At 34.8% G+C, this 17,732-nt stretch overlaps 1 non-coding gene across 1 annotated transcript; it reads right to left on the minus strand.

Annotated features, from left to right (window-relative positions):
* Positions 1–9,626: 9,626 nt before the first annotated feature.
* On the minus strand, positions 9,627–9,699 carry TRNAE-UUC. Its single transcript has one exon. It is a non-coding gene; the product is annotated as a tRNA-Glu (tRNA).
* Positions 9,700–17,732: the final 8,033 nt, after the last annotated feature.

A 17,732-nucleotide genomic window follows, 5' to 3' on the forward strand; every position in this document is an offset into this window, starting at 1 on the left:
TCCCCTTCGTCTGGAACGAGGGCGGCGGCCATGGCCGTGGCCGGATGGCCACGGGTGTCCATGAAGAAGGAAGACAGCCACCGGCTGTTCGATGCGAACAGCCGGTTGCTGTTCTTTTTTCTTTTTAATTTTTTTAAATTATTATTATTATTTTAATTGATTAATTAAGTAATAATAAATAATTTTTTTAATAAATAAAAAATATTTGTTTTAAAAAAATAAAATAAGAAAGGCACGTGTCAGCACAATGTCGATTTAACTTGATAAACAAGTCATATTGGACTTAATTGAACAATTTTACCGGTTTAGAGGACTTGAATGAAGCTTTTTTCACTTAAGGGACCCAATTGCACTATCCACTTGACTTAGGGGGCCAATTTGACACTTTTCCCTTTTTATTATCTATATATCCAATTCGTTAATTTTAGTTATTAATCGCATCGGATATTTATTTTTGGGAAAATGGTCAAATAAGCCCCTGAACATTATACAAGGAGGCAATTAAGACCTTGAACTTTTATAAGTAACAATTAAACACATCAAGTTTTAACTTTGGTGCAATTAGACCCAAAAAACCTAATATTTACCTGTAATTGCAGGTAACCTCTTATGTGACATCATTTGAGCTTGCCACGTATGCAAACTTAAAAAAAAGTATTAAAATTAAAAATCAAAATAAATAAATAATAATAATAATAATAAATAAATAAACATTTCCGATAATCAAGTCATGTGCCGTTCGCCGCCGCCGGCAGCCAGAGAAAAAGGCAGCCATGACCAAGGCTGCCTTCATCCTCTTCTCTCTCTCTGTTTTTTAAAAAAATATCTTTCCCTTCTTCGTCTCCAAATATAGAGACGAAGAAGGAGAGAAGAACAAGGCAGCCATGGCCGAGCAGTCGGCCATGACTGCCTTCAACCTTTTTTTTTTTTTTTTTTCCTGTAAATGTTTTCCTTCTTCGTCTCCAGATCTAGAGTTTGGAGACGAAGAAAGGAAAGAGGACCCTTCTTCATCTCAAGATTTGGAGACAAAGAAGGAACACATAATAAGGCAGCCATGGCCGACGGCCATTGCTGTCTTCAAGCTTCAACCTCTATTTTTTTTTTATAATAAATAACAATCATTTCTGTAACACCCCGTGTTACGGCCTTCAATCCCGGATTAATTATTAAATTAATCCCGTTAATAATAATTAAATATGATTTAATTCGGTTAGGTTTCCTTTAATTAATTAATAAGGTCCACCATGAACCGTGGACCCTTGCCTAAATTAGAGTCCTAAGCCTATTAGGAATAAAGAAAGTAAACCCTTTACTATTCAGATTCTAATTAAGAATCCTAGAGCTAGTTATCTATTAGGAATAAAGGAAGTAGGCCTTTTACTATTCAGACTACGATTAGGATTCCCTTTAATTAATTAATATGGTCCACTATGGACCATGGACCCTTATCCCTAAACCCAATCCTTAGTTCCAAAAGGAATAGAATTAGCAAGCCTATAATATTAGTTCCTAACCAGGACTCCTAAATATATAAATAGGGAACTTAAGAGGCACCTAGAACCCCCACCACAATAAACGACTCACCACCCCAAAGAGCTCCAAGAATTCCCTTAGAAGAAATCAAGAAAACAAGAAAGCTTAAAGAAAGACCCTTCATAGCCAAGGAATTAATTAAGGCTAAGAGGTAACCCATGTCTCAACAAAACCTATTTTCATAGCTATGATTTCCCCCGTAGGATTTCCCCATATTATTGTGTATTGATGATTTGTGATGTTATTATTGATGATTGATGGGATAATTCCATGGGTGATCTTAATATCGGGAGATTCTTGATAATTATGGTGTTCTTAACGATTATGTGGAGTTCTTGATGATTATATGTTGTTCTTGATAATTGTATGGCGTTCTTGATGCTTATGTGTTATTTGTACTGAATCTTGTAATTAGAAGACGAATCGTATTCTTGTTGGTATAAAAGTGATTAGAACCCTAGGTTGTATCGTATAATATTATTCTTGGTGTATCGGGTGGGGAAATCGCATGTTTGGGTGTCAATTATGTTTAGAAAAGCATGATAGGTTATGTGTCGTACGTTTCTCGTATTTGATCCGTTAATTGTCTACGTGTTGATCGTTAATTGCGTTGTAAAGTGTCTAAACATGGTTTCGGGTTCCACAATGGTTCCCGGGGCGTTTTGTGTATAAAGAGTCAGTGGGGGGTAGGGGACCCGCCACCTACCCGCGGTCGGAAGGGGCGTCTCCGGCAGCGGGCAGCCGGCGGGCGGGCAGCTGCCCGCCGGCGACCCGCTGCCCGGAACAGTGCTTACCGGCGGGTAGCCGGCGGGTGGCCCACCACCCACCGGCTACCCGCTGGAAATCTCCCCCATTCGGGACCCCGGCTTCCCCGTTTGATGTTTCCCCGATCCCCGTGGTGTCCCAGCGGACTCCGTTCATCGTGCCGTGTCTAGTTTGATGTTTCGGGTACCGTTCGTAGGTTTATGAGTCTTTTATATTGCATGCTAGTTGAATTGGTATATCGTTGACCTAGGTGGAAGAAGTATGAACCTCTTAGGACCATTCTTAGTATGTGAAGGATCACGCATAGGTTTTGTTATACGCTTTCTCCCCTCCCCAATGTGTTAATGTGGGTTGCATGTGCTTGCTATGTGTTATGTGTGCATGATACCCCAATTCGGTTGCGATCGGATTGGTTATTCCTGAGCTGCGGTTCAGAAGCTGGCTGCGGTCAGATTTACACTCTCGGGCTGCGGTCCATCGTTTGGTTGCGATCAAACGTTTCTACATGAGCTGCGGTTCATACTTTCCTGGCTGCGGTCAGATGACATACTCTTGGGCTGCGGTCCACTGTTTGGTTGCGATCAAACTATGATGAGCTGCGGTTCATCGGTCGGTTGCGATCGACCCCTCCGTGTTGCGATACGGGCAGGGTGCTGCGGGGCCGTGTCAGAGCTATATGCGCTGACCCTCATGTATGGGCATGCGATTGGTCCTGTGGCGCCAACAAAGTGTGCTATGTGATGAGATATGGATGAGTTATGAGTATCTTGGGGGATGTGACTATGAGATTTATGCTGGGGATTGTTTATGTTGGGTTATGATTATTATTTGTGCTCAGCATTATCTGTCTTGCCTGTTGTGGAGTGTATATGCTTGTTATAACTGTTGCTTGTGTCTAGCCTTATCTGTCGAGTCATTCCCGGTTTTAAAAGCTAGAGTTCGTAGGATATATCTTCATGTTCAAAATGGTTTTCGTATATATATATATATATATATATATATATATATATATATATATATATATATATATATATATATATATATATATATATATATATATCTATATGTATTGTATTTCAACGCGTTGGAGTGGGTTACTAGCATCTCTCGCTGAACAGATATATTTGGCTTTCAGGCACAGAAGAGTAGACACTGGAGCGCGCTAGAACCATGAAGCATAGTAGTAGATAGTTTCTCTTTCGGCCTGCGTGCCACGTTATGCATTCACTTTGTTGAGGATATTAGTTAGTGAGCCTGTGCACCTGAGTTCTCTAGCTCAGATGTGGCATAGCACCCCGTACTCTTTATATTATGTTTTTGGATTTAATGAGATTTTACCTTCTTTATATAAGTTTCAAAAGTTTCGAAAATCGGGGGTGTTACAATTTCATTCTTCGTCTTCATATCTGGAGGCAAAGAAGGAAAAGAGAACCCTTCATCGTCTCCAGATTTGGAGACGAAAAAGGAGGAGGAAGGCAGCCATGGCAGCCGGCCATGGCTGCCTTTCACGGGTAAGTTTAGGTTTTTTTTTTTTTTTTTTTTTTTTTTTTTTTTTTTTTTAAGTTCGTAATTTTGTAAAAAATTAAATATTATTATTTTTTAAATAAAAATGACACGTAGGATGCCACATAAGAAGTTACCTGCAATTACAGGTAAATATTAGGTTTTTGGGTCTAATTGCACCAAAGTCAAAAGTTGATGTGTTTAATTGCTTCTTATAAAAGTTTAGGGGCCTAATTGCCTCCTTGTATAATGTTCAGGGGGTTATTTGACCATTTTCCCTTTATTTTTTGGGTTCGGTCAGTTTTGGTCCTCAGTTTTGTTTCGGATTGAAAAAAATAAAAATTCAAATTAAACTAGTTCAACATTACAGCTTAGTAAACAAAACTTACAACATGTTACAACTTAATTAATTGTTAAAGGTAATTAAGTGAAGTAACTTACAACTTTAAAAGTTCAAATACAAAAACTAAAATATAATTTATTTATTTTTGAGGAAAACAATTTTTTTTTTGATACTACTAAAATACAAATTTAAAAATGTACAAAATTACATTTTTCAAAATTAGATTATCCAACACTCCAAATTACAAGTTTACAAATTACAATTTCATAAATCACATAGTCAAAATTCAGCACTCAGCATTCATCATCTTCCTGCTCAAATTTAAAATTATTAGCCAATAGCCATCACTACGAAGTACAAACACAAGTTAAATAAATGTATTATACGAATTACAGTACAATTATGCTAAGAAAGGAAAAAGGTCCAAATTGTTATTTTTTCATATCAATGTAGAATTGGGAGCAAATTGCTACTTGAGTTTTGGAATAGGACCCAAAACTTACGAGCAACATATCAACCCAAAGTCCTTTGACTCAGACAAATAGTGGAAACATCATCATAGCCATTGACAACAACTGGAGTTAGTAAAGTAATAAAAGCTGTAAAACTAGTCATTAGTAAAAACAAAATGAGAGTAATGGAGAGTGATATACCTGATCAAATGACCATAAGACCATGCACTCAAGATTCAATGAATCGAGGCAAAAGGCTGAAAGGCCTACTGAATTGAAATTGATACCCGTTTTTTACTCAAGGTAGTTAAGGGGCCTCATAGAATTGATGGAAATGAATCAAGGGCAGTAACAATTCAATTGTTATCAACTCATTGTTCAAGTTTTCACTTGCCAGTTTGCTTCAGTACCTCACAAATCACTATTCAGTAATTCAAAAAAAAAAATCATATATTCAAAAAGTTAGAATTAAAGTTGAAATAGATAAAGATTACAAGAATGGTAGGAAGAGAAGAACTAGGTCTAGCACTCCTACATCCCGTGGCCAACTTTACAAATAAAAAGCAATTAATTAAAAACAGAAACTAAGTAAAAACTAAAAAGTAATAACAGAAAATGAATTATCTATACATATTACCTTTTTCAAGTCTTTCAACATCATCAATATTTTTCTCCATTTGTAATCGTTGATTTGGTAGCCTCAAGCAGTCTTGTGCACATACTAGGGCTTTTACAATTTTAAGAGTTAAGGAACTCCTAAATGCACCTAATACCCCACCACTAGTACTGAATGCACTTTTAGAGGCAACTGTGAATATAGGAACTGCTAGCACATCCCTTGCCATTTTATAGAGAATATGAAATCTCTCACTATTTAGCTTCCACCATCTAAGAATATCAAATTTCGCACTTTCCTCCACAAATTTTTTACTTAAATAAACTTGAAGCTCAGTTATTGCTTCCACCATACTCCATTCTTTGTCTTTTCAATTGACTTTTCAACCTAGACTAAGGCCTACCAATTGTAGTATGAGACTGGATGGGTTGCACATCAGGTTGGCCACTAGAAGATGATTCAGATTGCACATGCTTAGAGTAGGTCGCTACATAGTCATTAACTCATCATACAATTCAAAGATTGCAGCTTGAACCTTTTTTAAACAAATTTTCCCCTTTACTTCACCTTGGACAAATTGGTAAGGCATATATTACAATTTGTCTCTTGGGTCCAAAATATTGGAAAAAAAAAAGATCAAAAAGTTAATTTTTTCAGAATCTCCCAATATTTTTTAAACTTAATTTTTATTTGGGACTATAGTGCTTGTACAAACATTCAAACAAGGTTTTTGTAAAAAAACACAAATCAGATTGCAAAATTCAAAATATAACAAAGTTTTTTTTTTTTAAAGATAAAAAATTTACCTTTTTCACAACCAATATCAACTCCAATCATATCATCCAGCATGCAAATCAAATTAGAGATCTCACTGAAAAAAAGTGTTAGAGGTGACATAAAGAGAACCAGACATTCTCACAATCATCTCATAAAAGCTTTTTAGCAGAATTACCAAGCTTTGCATAGAACACTAATCAAGATAAGAAGGAACACAATCAGCTAGGTCAGTAGAAAATGAGGCATTATTCTCCTCATTTGCTTCAAACACCTTCTGGTATTGTATGGCAATGTTAAGCATAGGGGTGGGCGTCGGTTCGGTTCGGGTGGTAACCGAATTTTATTTCGGATATCCGAAAATTTCGGGTGATGTTTTTTACACCCGATATCCGAACCAAATTTAATTCGGATATGTTCGGTTTGGGTGAAAATATTTCGATTTAATTTTCGGGTTTAATTGGATATACCCAAAAAATTATATAATACTTTCTTAGGGGGATAAAATAGCTAATAAGTAACAAAAATTCAAAAGAAACACATATATCATCTGTTTCAAACCTAGCCAGTAGCCACCTAGGTAAATATATTTTAAATGTCTCATAATTAAATCTAATCAAATACCAAGACTATGTGGTCTAATGGTACCCGGGTTAGACTTTCATTTAGAGGATTATGAGTTCAAGCCTTTGTGTTTCAGTAGGTTGAGAAAAGTATATGAACAGACACTACAATGTAATAGAGCCAGTAACTTTCAAAAAAAAATCTAATCAAATTAAAAAAAATGTGAAATACTAATCAGTAATGCACTAATGCCATTAAACAAATTATCAAAAGTCAAAGTAGTCTAAAATAATAAAGATAATCAATTCCATAATAAATATAAACTAATGAAAATGCAACAAAATATTAGATAAAACAAATCAAAATAATGGCTCTTTTAGTCTTTTTCCAAATTCCAACTATCTCCATGATTCCAAATCAAGTTTCCTGTTCATAGTTTCTGCAAAAATAATAAATATAATAGCAGTAGTTTATTCTTTGGCATTAAGAGAAAGAATTCAATATATTATACATACCAATTTAATGTTTGTTTGCTTGTGAATCAGAGTGGCTAGTCAAGTAATTTCTTCTTAGCAATTAGGATCTGAATTTGAATCCATATTTGTGCTTCCAAAACTTAACATAGTAAAATTAAACATTAATAATTGAAAAAAAAAAGAAGGGAACAGAGAAACACATGGAGAGAACAATATTAATATTAAAAATATTTAAAATTGAAAAAGTATAAGATGTTTACCTTTTCTATCTCTTCAAGGATTGCAATGTCTTCCTCAACACTTACATCTTTTGATTGGGAATTTAACCAATCTTGGCCACATATCACTGCTTGAACCATTCTTGGTGTTAAACTGCTACGAAAAGCATCAAGTATACGACCACTAGTGCTAAATGTAGACTCCGAAGCAACAGTAGAAATTGGTACTCCAAGCAAGTCACGTGCCATTTGTGACAAAGTGGGAAACCTAGGTTCATTCACCTTCCACCAAGCAAGTATGTCAAATTTATCACTCAAAGGCTCAGGGCTTCATCTAAATACTTGTCTAACTCTATTTTATTTGAAGGAGAACCACTTTCATTTGCATGCCACTGAATAAAATCACTCATGTCATTTTGATCATCTTCAACACTTGAAATATGAAAATCCAGAATAGTAGAGGCAGATTTGTTTGTTGCAGGAACTTGAACAGAATTTATTGCCTCATATTCACTAAAAATAGTACACAAAGCTTCCGTAATATTTGCTAACAGTTGCTTTCCTTTTTTCTCTCCGTACAACTTAACACATAGATACTTCACATATGACAGCTTTTGAGTTGGATCTACTATAGTTGCAAGAAAATAACTTTATTCATTTTTTCAGGATCTCCCAAATACTTATCAAACTTAGATTTCATCCCAATTGCCATTAAAGCCAAATCAATATCTGTGGAATCCCTCCACGGATTTATCTTTGCATGAAGTGTCCCAATATCACGTAAGAATGTGTTTGTAGTCACATATTTACTTTCAGAAATTTTCACTGTAAGTCGATAAAAGTGGCTCAAAAATTTTACCATTCTTCTAACAACCCCCCATTCCTTTTCATTAAGAGTTCTTGATGAAGCTTCATCTTCATACTGACTAACACCATATGTTAACTCCTTAATATAATTAGGATCTTCAATCTCATATCTTTCAAACACTCTATCATACTTCTCTGCAACATCTAACATCAAATACACACTATTCCACCTTGTTTTGACATCTAAACAAAGAGCTTTTGTGCATTCAACTTTAGCAAAAACTGCACATTCTTTAAATTTTTTCAGCCTTGCAGGAGACTGTCTAACATATTTTACAGCAGCCCTAACAACATTTATAGAGTCATTTACCTCCTTCAGACCCTCTGAAACAACCAAGTTAATAATATGGGCAAAACATCTCATGTGAAGTAGGTCACCATTCATTATATTAGTCCCCCAATTCTTCAACACATTTTTCAAACTCTTAATAACATTGTCATTAGAAGTCGCATTATCAACTGTGACACAAAATAACTTATCTAAACCCCAATCAACTAAACACCTCATAATCACATCACCAATATCATATCCTTTGTGACTTTCAATTGGACAAAAATTTATTACCCTTTTATTTAACTTCCAATTTGCATCAATCCAATGAGTTGTGATACACATGTAAGACACTCTTTGAATAGAAGTCCAAGTGTCTGTTGTGAGAGACACTCGTTGTTTTGACGCATTAAGCACATTTTTTAACTTACACCTCAAGTCAATATATAATTCAAAAATATCTTTAGTAACAATTCTCCTTGAAGGAAGTTGATATCCAGGATAAGATCAATATAAATCCGAAAACCCTCTTTTTCAACAAAGCAAAATGGAAGTTCATCAATAACAATCATATGAACCAACCCTTTCCTAGCAACTTCATTATCAAACTTCCAAGTTTTCATATCTCTAATATCACCCTTCTCAGTTTCACCATTCAACATGTGCTTTATAGGAAAAAAGTGAGTTTGAGTAGAATCAATATTATATGATTTGCAATCTTTCAAATGATTCCACAAGTTACTAGTTCCATTTTTTTTTTTTTTTGTTTCAGCAGCATAATCTTTTTTGCAGTAATTACAAGTAGCACGTTCTTTACCACTATCCTTCTCAATAAACTTAGCAAAATGTTTCCAAACATCTGACCTGTCTTCCATACGTTTTCGCTTTCTGCCTCCACCATCTTCAATGCAAGCATTCAGTTCATTTGTTACTGCAGAAGGACCAGTACCAATTTCTGTGTTTTTAGGATCACTTAACATTTCAATTTTGTTGTTATCTTCCATCTGCATGAAGCAAAATGCCAAAAACAAAAAATATATAAATCCCATACTTCCCAATCAAGGCTTAAAAGTTAAAACAATTTTTTTAATGAAAAAAAAAGAGAGAACATACAGAAAATTTCCAGTTACATCAAACAAAGAAAGAAAATTTATTTAAGAATAGCTTGTAAATTTTCGGGCATCGACCCAGGAAGAATCAAATTGAAATTGGTAATCTATGAGAAACTTCCTTTCATAGTACCCTACCCCCAGGGGAATTCGAATCCCCGCTGCCTCCTTGAAAGAGAGATGTCCTGAACCACTAGACGATGGGGGCCTGCTTGTCCAACCGCCCTCATACTATGAGTATAGTATGAACAGTTTTTTGAAATTGTCAATAGAATGGAATATTCTAATTAGATCCGACGGATCTTTCCCACTTTCAGAATTGTATAGACTTTTTTGATTAATTGAAGCATGCGTCTAATAATCTATTCTCACAAACCATTTAATTCAATAATTCTAATCACAATAATATGCCTAAATATTAATCAGTCCCTAGCCGATTAACAAACTAAAAAATTTCAATTTTTTCCAATTTAGGTTTCACTTCAAAATATGAACAACAAAATTCATAGAAAACTTTAAAGCATATAGAAAAATGAAAAACAAATTTCTAAATGTTGCTATGTAAATTTTTTCAAAGACTGACCTGGAGTTACTACTGAATTATTGATTGTTGCCTTGTTGGCCTTTTTCACTAGCTTTGGTTGCTTTGCCGTTGAACACAGACACACAGTAGCGTCGGCTTTCAGAAATTAGGGAATAAATAGAATAAAATTAAAATATAGAATAAATAATATGTGAGAACTGAGAAGTTTGAGAACGGTTTAGAAATGGCTGAAAGGTTGAGAAGCTTTGAATTTTGAAATAATGGGAGATTGGGAGTAGTTGAGACTGGAGAAACCATGGCTTTGGCCTTTTATTCTTTGAAATTTTGGAAGGGATACGAGCAGATTGCTTCTGCCTGAGTGCGTCTTGCCGTCTCCGGTCTCTGACTCTCTGTATGTAGACAAAGTGAAATCGAGAACTTAAGAAGTGGAAGAAGTTGCATCAGAGTCCAGAGACCTCTTAAACTTCTACAAAGAAATAAAAACTTCAAATATAATTATTAATTATTATTTAATTGCCTTTTGGGAACTGAGATTATAGGAAAATGCGTAATGTGTAAGCCTTTATATATATATATATATATATATATATATATATATATATATATATATATATATATATATATATATATATATATATATATATATATATATATATATATATATAATAGAACTCGATATCCGAACTGAAAATAATTTTGGATATACCATAATTAAAAGTAACCGAACCGAAAATTTATTGGGTGTACCCAAATTCCAAATTTCGGTTCAGATTTTGGGTATCAATTCGGATAATCCGAATAACGCCCACCCCTAGTTAAGCATAATGTAGGTGTTATTCCATTTTGTTGGAACATGTAGTTGTAAAGTACACTTTTCTTCCACCCCAACAAAATCAGCACACTTTGAGCCTTGCAGAGTTGCAGGTGAGTTCATAACACATCTCACAACATCCCTAACCCTCTAAACATAACTATCAGCAAATTTTAACCCATCTTGCACCACCAAGTTCAGAATATGGGCTATGCACCTCATGTGCATGTACTGACACCTAATAGAGGTTGTACCCCAAGATAACAATTTGCTTTTAAAAAAACTCATAGTAGTATCATTGGAAGAGGCATTGTCCATAGTGATAGTAAACACATTTTTTTTATTCCCCACTCAATCAAACAACTCTCTAAGGTCTTAGCTACATACCACCCCTTATGAGAAGAAACCATGACAAAAGATATGATTTTCATATTTAGCTTCCACTGAACAAATATTTAGGTATTAGTAGTCAAGCTGACCCTTTTAGTGCTCAGCCTAAAAGCTTTTAAGGTTTAATCTTTAATCTAAATATATTTGGTATATGTCTCTTGAAGTTTTTTACCTAGTAGGGAATTGAAACATAGGGCAAGCAACATATATAAACCTTCTAAATCCTTGCCCCTCAACAAACCTAAATAGAAGCTCATCTATTATTATCACATCACACAAAGGCCCTTCTAATGGCCTCTTGATTAAAAACTCGAGTCCCCAAAACCCCCTCAGAACCCTCTGTTGTAGTGGTTGAAACATTGAATGTGAGCAGTGATTTCCTTGTATCCTTAGAATGGGGATTTTTTAGGAAACCCAACATATGGTGTCTCAAATAGGAAGTGTCATGTTTCTTTGACTCACATGCAAAGAGCTTTTCACAATACATGTACTTCTCTTTAATCAATTTGCTCTTAGAATTAAGAATCTTTTCAAAGTGATCCCAAACTTTTGGTCTAGATTCAACCTCTTTCCTCTTCTTTGTAGGAAGAATAGGAGGAATCACCATAGGCTTATGAGGATTTGCTTTAGTACCTTGGGCTTCTACTCCATGTTCCTCCTTAGTTGAGGTGGGAGGATGTTTAGCCTTGTGTTAAGCCAAACTCATCCTTGGGAAATTCAACAAGGATGATAATCTAGTAGCTAGGACACCATTTGATACAAACTTTGGACTAACCAAGAATCATGGAGAGTGTATTTCTTAAGTAGAATATGCTCAGATTATTGTTAGTTTAATGTATCTAAACGCTGCTTTGGGAAGGAAGCTTCGAAGCCCCAAACTTTCTGTCTCGGGGTCGGGCACGGGCGGCGGAACGACGATAGTCACTTAAGCCCACTGGGGAATGTACTTCCTCGGAAGGTCGTATCTCGGAGGTTGGAGCTGAGCGTTTTGATACTCCTCGGCCGATCGGAAAATGTGAAACTCGTAATACTCTGAGGATATCTTCGCGGTTGCCGACTGTAGAGCTGCCGTAGCCTCGGGCTGCTTGTTTGATGTGAAGTGCATCGACCACACTCGCTCGACCGGGAGGTGCCAGGGATACTCCACGGAGATTATCCGATCCTTCCACCCGCGGTTGTTGGCCGGAAGCCAAAGGATGTTGTAGTGGTGAGTGCGCGATTGTGCCATCAAGAAACCTCCCCCGTGCGTGGTCGCGAGGGGATGTATCGAATAGAGTTAGTTAAACAGCTCCATGGAGCTGGTAAGGCCATGCCGGGCACAGATCTGTGGGAAGCACGCTATGATGCAGTGTGCGTTCGGGCATATCTGGCCGGGTAGCACCCCGTAGTAGCCAAGGAAGGCAAGTAGGAAGGGAGTAAATGGATAGGTCAGTGGGGTCTTTATGGAATCCAAGTGCATCCCGAGCCATAGGCCCTCCGTGCGATCTATCACGTTTCCCAGAGATTGGCGCGTGTCGAAGCGCACTCAGCCAGTCAAGAGAGCCGCGGCTTCTCCCGCCTCCTTCGTCATCAAGAGGCTCCGATGCTGCTCAGCTGACGAGCTGTCGAGGAAGACCTTCTTCCCGCTCATCAAATTCTCGGCGAGCCGGGTTGTAGACGTAGGAGATAAAGATGGGCCGAGAGCGCTGGCCATTACATGTAGAGGCATTCCATGACCTTAGTTGCCGTATATAGGAGGTTTTTGCCCCGAGGGCCCCGCTTCGTCAGCCCATCCGACCGGGCCGAAGCTCGATCGTTCTCGTGGTCGTCACCCGACCTCGTTGTCGTCACCCGACCTCGTGGATGCTCGCTCAGGATCGCTGCCGCTCTGCTTCCCTCGGGCACTTTCGCCCCGAGACTCGTCGTCATCGCTCGACCTCGTGGCTGCCTGATCGGGATCGCTGCCGCTCTGCTGCCCTCGGGCACTTTCGTCCCGAGCATTAGTCGATCCTTCGGGCGACGAGCCCTCTATCATTATGTTTTCGCTCTCATTGCCGTCACTGCCACCGTAGCTGCGGGCTGACTGATTCTGACTGTCAGAGCTTGACATGATTCTGCCCCTAAAAGACGAAGGGATGAGGTTTTCAAAGATAACACCCGGGAGAGTCCCCGGGCTAAGGGGCCCTGGGCACTTATGCTAAAGATCAATCAAGTAAATTAAAAATGAAGGATGGCAAAAAATCGCATACCTGTTAGTGGTGGTTGAGTAGTTTTTGCAAAGGGGTGATGGTCGGTGCTCGGGAACGTCCGATCGATAACCGCAGGAGTTGAAAGCGTAATGGGTCCCCAAGGGTGGCCTTATTTATAGGGAGGAGTTTTCGGTGAGAAAACTTTCCGTCTCCAAAAACCCGCGCACGGATCCCGAGGCAGGTAGTGCGACGACGCGTGTCCCTTGGCCCGGGGAACGGCTGTCGCGCGCGAGTGCAGAGTGCGCCGTGCCGCACGCAATTTTTCCCTATACGTGCCCGTGGGCTCTTTTTGGCTCGTGACCCTCATCCCGACCCGTCATTGGACTCACGAGCCAAGGGGGCTTAGTGATAGGGATATGCCCTCGGTGCTCGTAGCTGTTCGTTCGGTGCCGGTCGATAGGAACGTCTCGACGGCTGGACCGCGATGATTGCCCAGGGTTCGTTACCCGAGCGACTACCCGACCGCCACTACCACCCGACCTCCCGATCACCCTTACCGAGGGGGCGCTTTTCGTGGGCCGACCGTTGCTCTCACGGGAGCCATTCAGTATGTGACCGGCCTAGTGTTCCTGGGTCTGTTAGTGCAGCACCGCCGCGTGGCGAGATTTTACGTGACCTCGGTGGAGACCGAAGCATGCTCGCCACGTGGTGGCCATGCCGAGTAGCCGGAGTCTGTTCCCCCTCCTCCTATAAATAGGGCATTTAGTGCAACTGAAAAGGGAAGTTTGGCATTTAATTGAACCGGAACCTACCGACCCACTATTGGAAATCCCGAGCTTCGGTACTCTACGTATACCCGTATTTACTGTATCACTCAACTTTATTATTTTTATCCATGTACTGTGAAACATTACATGCTCATCACTTATATAAAATTAATAAGCACCTACAAACAAAATCATTTCATATAAAAATTTATAACAATATTGAATACAAAAATTTATAGTAACAAAATTTGTTCAAGTAAAATATAATATTAATAATATAAAAAAAATATACGAAGTACCAAATATACTACTGTGGCATCAAGTAGAAAGATTATTATCCGCAATAACAATTTGGGGCTGCGAACAACATCACCTTGTTGCTATTCACCGCCCCAATTGCTGCTGCAAACAATAGTCGCTGTTAAAATTTTTTTTATTACAAATAAAGATATAAAAATCAAAATATACAAATATTTATATAAATACTATGAAACGTATATTAAATTTGACAACGATAGATAAAAATTTTCTTTGTTCAGGTATTTCGAGAGAGAAAGTTCATAGAGAAAGTTTAGAAGTTAAGGATATAAAGTTCGTAGAAAGTATACAAATCAAACTATAGAAGTATTTATACGAATATTATGAAACATATAATAAACTTTGACGGTGATAGATGAAAAGTCTGCTTTTGTTTAGCTATTTGTGGAGAAATTTTTCATAGAGAAATTTTAGAAGTTAGGAATAAAAAATTCCTAGAAAGAATAAAAATCAAAATATACAAGTATTTATATAAATATTATGAAACATATAGTAAACTTTGACGGCAATAAATGAAAAAGTTTATTCCGCTCATGTAAAGGAGAAAAAGTTTGTAGAAAAAGTTCAAAAGTTAGGTAGAAAAAAGACCGTAGTAGAAAATTTAGAAGTTTAAAGTCTAAGGGATTTATTTCAACTATTTATAATTTTTTTAAAAAAAGAGTCTATAAAAATCATAATTTATCATATACAAGTATTTGCGCCCGTGCGATGCACGGAATGAATTTGTTATAATAGATTGATATACAATTGTATAAATTATAACATCGAATATTATATAATATAATTGAAGAATTGAGTTGCACCGATTATGTTTTCTGATGTTATCAATGCTTGTATTCGAGTAAATAATTGTCTAATTAATAACTAACGTGTAGATATACGCATTCGGTGTTGCAACTTTATTTTTTTCTTTAACTATTATAAACAGAAAGTATGATATTTATCAAATTGTATTTTTAAAAAAATATAACGTTTACACATGTTATGAGGGGTTAAAAAATATTTTAAATTTACTTTTTATTAGTATGCATTTTTATTTTAAAATATTTTCCAGCAATTCAAACACTCCTTTAGCCTCCCATAAAAAAACTGATAAAGAAAAGTCATTTCATTAAGGAAATTAAAACTAATTAAAGTAAATCTAATCATACTATATTTATTTGTAACTGTATATTAATTTAAATAGAAATGATATTGTACTAATTAATTTATGATATTTATCAAATTGTATTTTTAAAAAAATATAAGATTTACACATGTTATGATGTGTTAAAAAATATTTTAAAATTATTTTTTATTAGTAAGTATTTAAAAATAAAAATAAAAATTCCAGCAACCCAATCACTCTCTTCGTCTCCCATAGAACACTGATAAAGAAAACTCATATCATTAAGGGAATTAAAACTAATTAAAGTAAATCTTATCATGCTATATTTATTTGTAAATGTATATTATTTTCATTTTCAAATCATTGGTTCACATATTTGAATTATTTATTTTTTTTAATTATTATAAACATAAATGATATTGTACTAATTAATTTATGATATTTATCAAATTATATATATTTTTTAAATATAGTGTTTTACCCGTGCGCTGCACAGAAATGTTTTTGTTATTATCAATTTAAAATTAAAATATAAAAAATAAAAAGATGTTAAAATGTACAATATAATAATATAGTTTGACTTTTTATATATTGGCCATGTATTTATTTCCATAACATACAAAATTTAAATTTAAATTTTGTATGGTTAATATAATCTCTAATCATGTACATATTTAGATAAATTTATAGAAAAAATTCATATAATTAAGTTGATTTATTTCAAATTGTATTTCATATATATTATAATTCTAAAAATATGAATAATAATAACTAAGAGAATTGTACTTAGAAATCAATAAAAAAATGTAAATTCTAAATTTTGTATGAATAAATATAAACTCTAATCGGACACATATCTTTATATGATTTTATAATACATTGTATATACACATAATATTTATTAATATGTATATAGGAAAATTCTATAATATAATTTCATTAATTATAATTTATATTGATAGATTTATACTTAAAAAATTATAATGTTAAATTTAAAAAGTGTATGTATGTATACTTAGAAAAATTATAAATATTAATATTTTGTTAATTTTATAATTTCATTTATTTAATTATATTTCATATTTTATTAATTATAATTTAATGAAATTGTCACAAATATATTTACGAAAGAAATCTTATATTTCTCAATTTCATCAATTATATTAATTATAATTACCAAATATTGTGGCAATTACCATAATAATTTCATTAATTATATTAATTATATTAATTATATTAATTATAACATTTGTTCTCTTTCTATATTTAAATACATTACCATAAAATTACCAAAATAATTGCACAAAAGAAGGAAAGACAAATTATGAGAATAATTACCTTTAATAAAAATTAAGAAATTATATTAAAAAATAATCTATATATTAAGAAAATTATAATTTATTTTGTGGCAATAATATTATACATTAAGTATAAATATATATATATATAAATTACTATAATAATTACACCGCAAAAGGTGACAATACATAATTATTAGAAAATAATATTAATAATTAATTATTAAGGCAAGTATACTTGATTTTGTACTAATAATATTATACATTAAGTGTGTGTGTGTGTGTGTGTGTGTGTGTGTGTGTGTGTGTATATATATATATATATATATATATATATATATATATATATATATATATATATATATATATATATATATATATATATATATATCTACATGCTTTTAATTCTATATTGATAAGCATAGCATGTGTATACACTTTAAGAAAATATTGATTATTAAAAAGGAGATATAATTTAAAAAGTAAATTATTAATTAGATTACCTAATATAATTGTCCAACTAATTGGTTCCATGCTACTATGTATAATTCATATATTTGAAAACTTTTTAAAGCTAAATACCTATTAATTGCCTTAATATTTAAGACAATTTTTTGTCCACCAATATTCAATAGTACTTAATAAAATATATATGAAATTATACTTGATATATTGCTAGGCATCACGCAGAGAACTATTATTTGCAATAGTAATTTGAGACTGCAAACAACAACAAGGTGCTACTGTTTGCAACCCCAAATTGTTGTTGCGAACAGTAATTCGCTATTCGTAGTAACCTGTTGTTAAAAAAAAATATATATATATATATATATATTA

This window comes from Ipomoea nil, unplaced genomic scaffold (assembly GCF_001879475.1).
Source record: "Ipomoea nil cultivar Tokyo-kokei standard unplaced genomic scaffold, Asagao_1.1 scaffold3195, whole genome shotgun sequence".
Classification (NCBI taxonomy): domain Eukaryota; kingdom Viridiplantae; phylum Streptophyta; class Magnoliopsida; order Solanales; family Convolvulaceae; genus Ipomoea; species Ipomoea nil.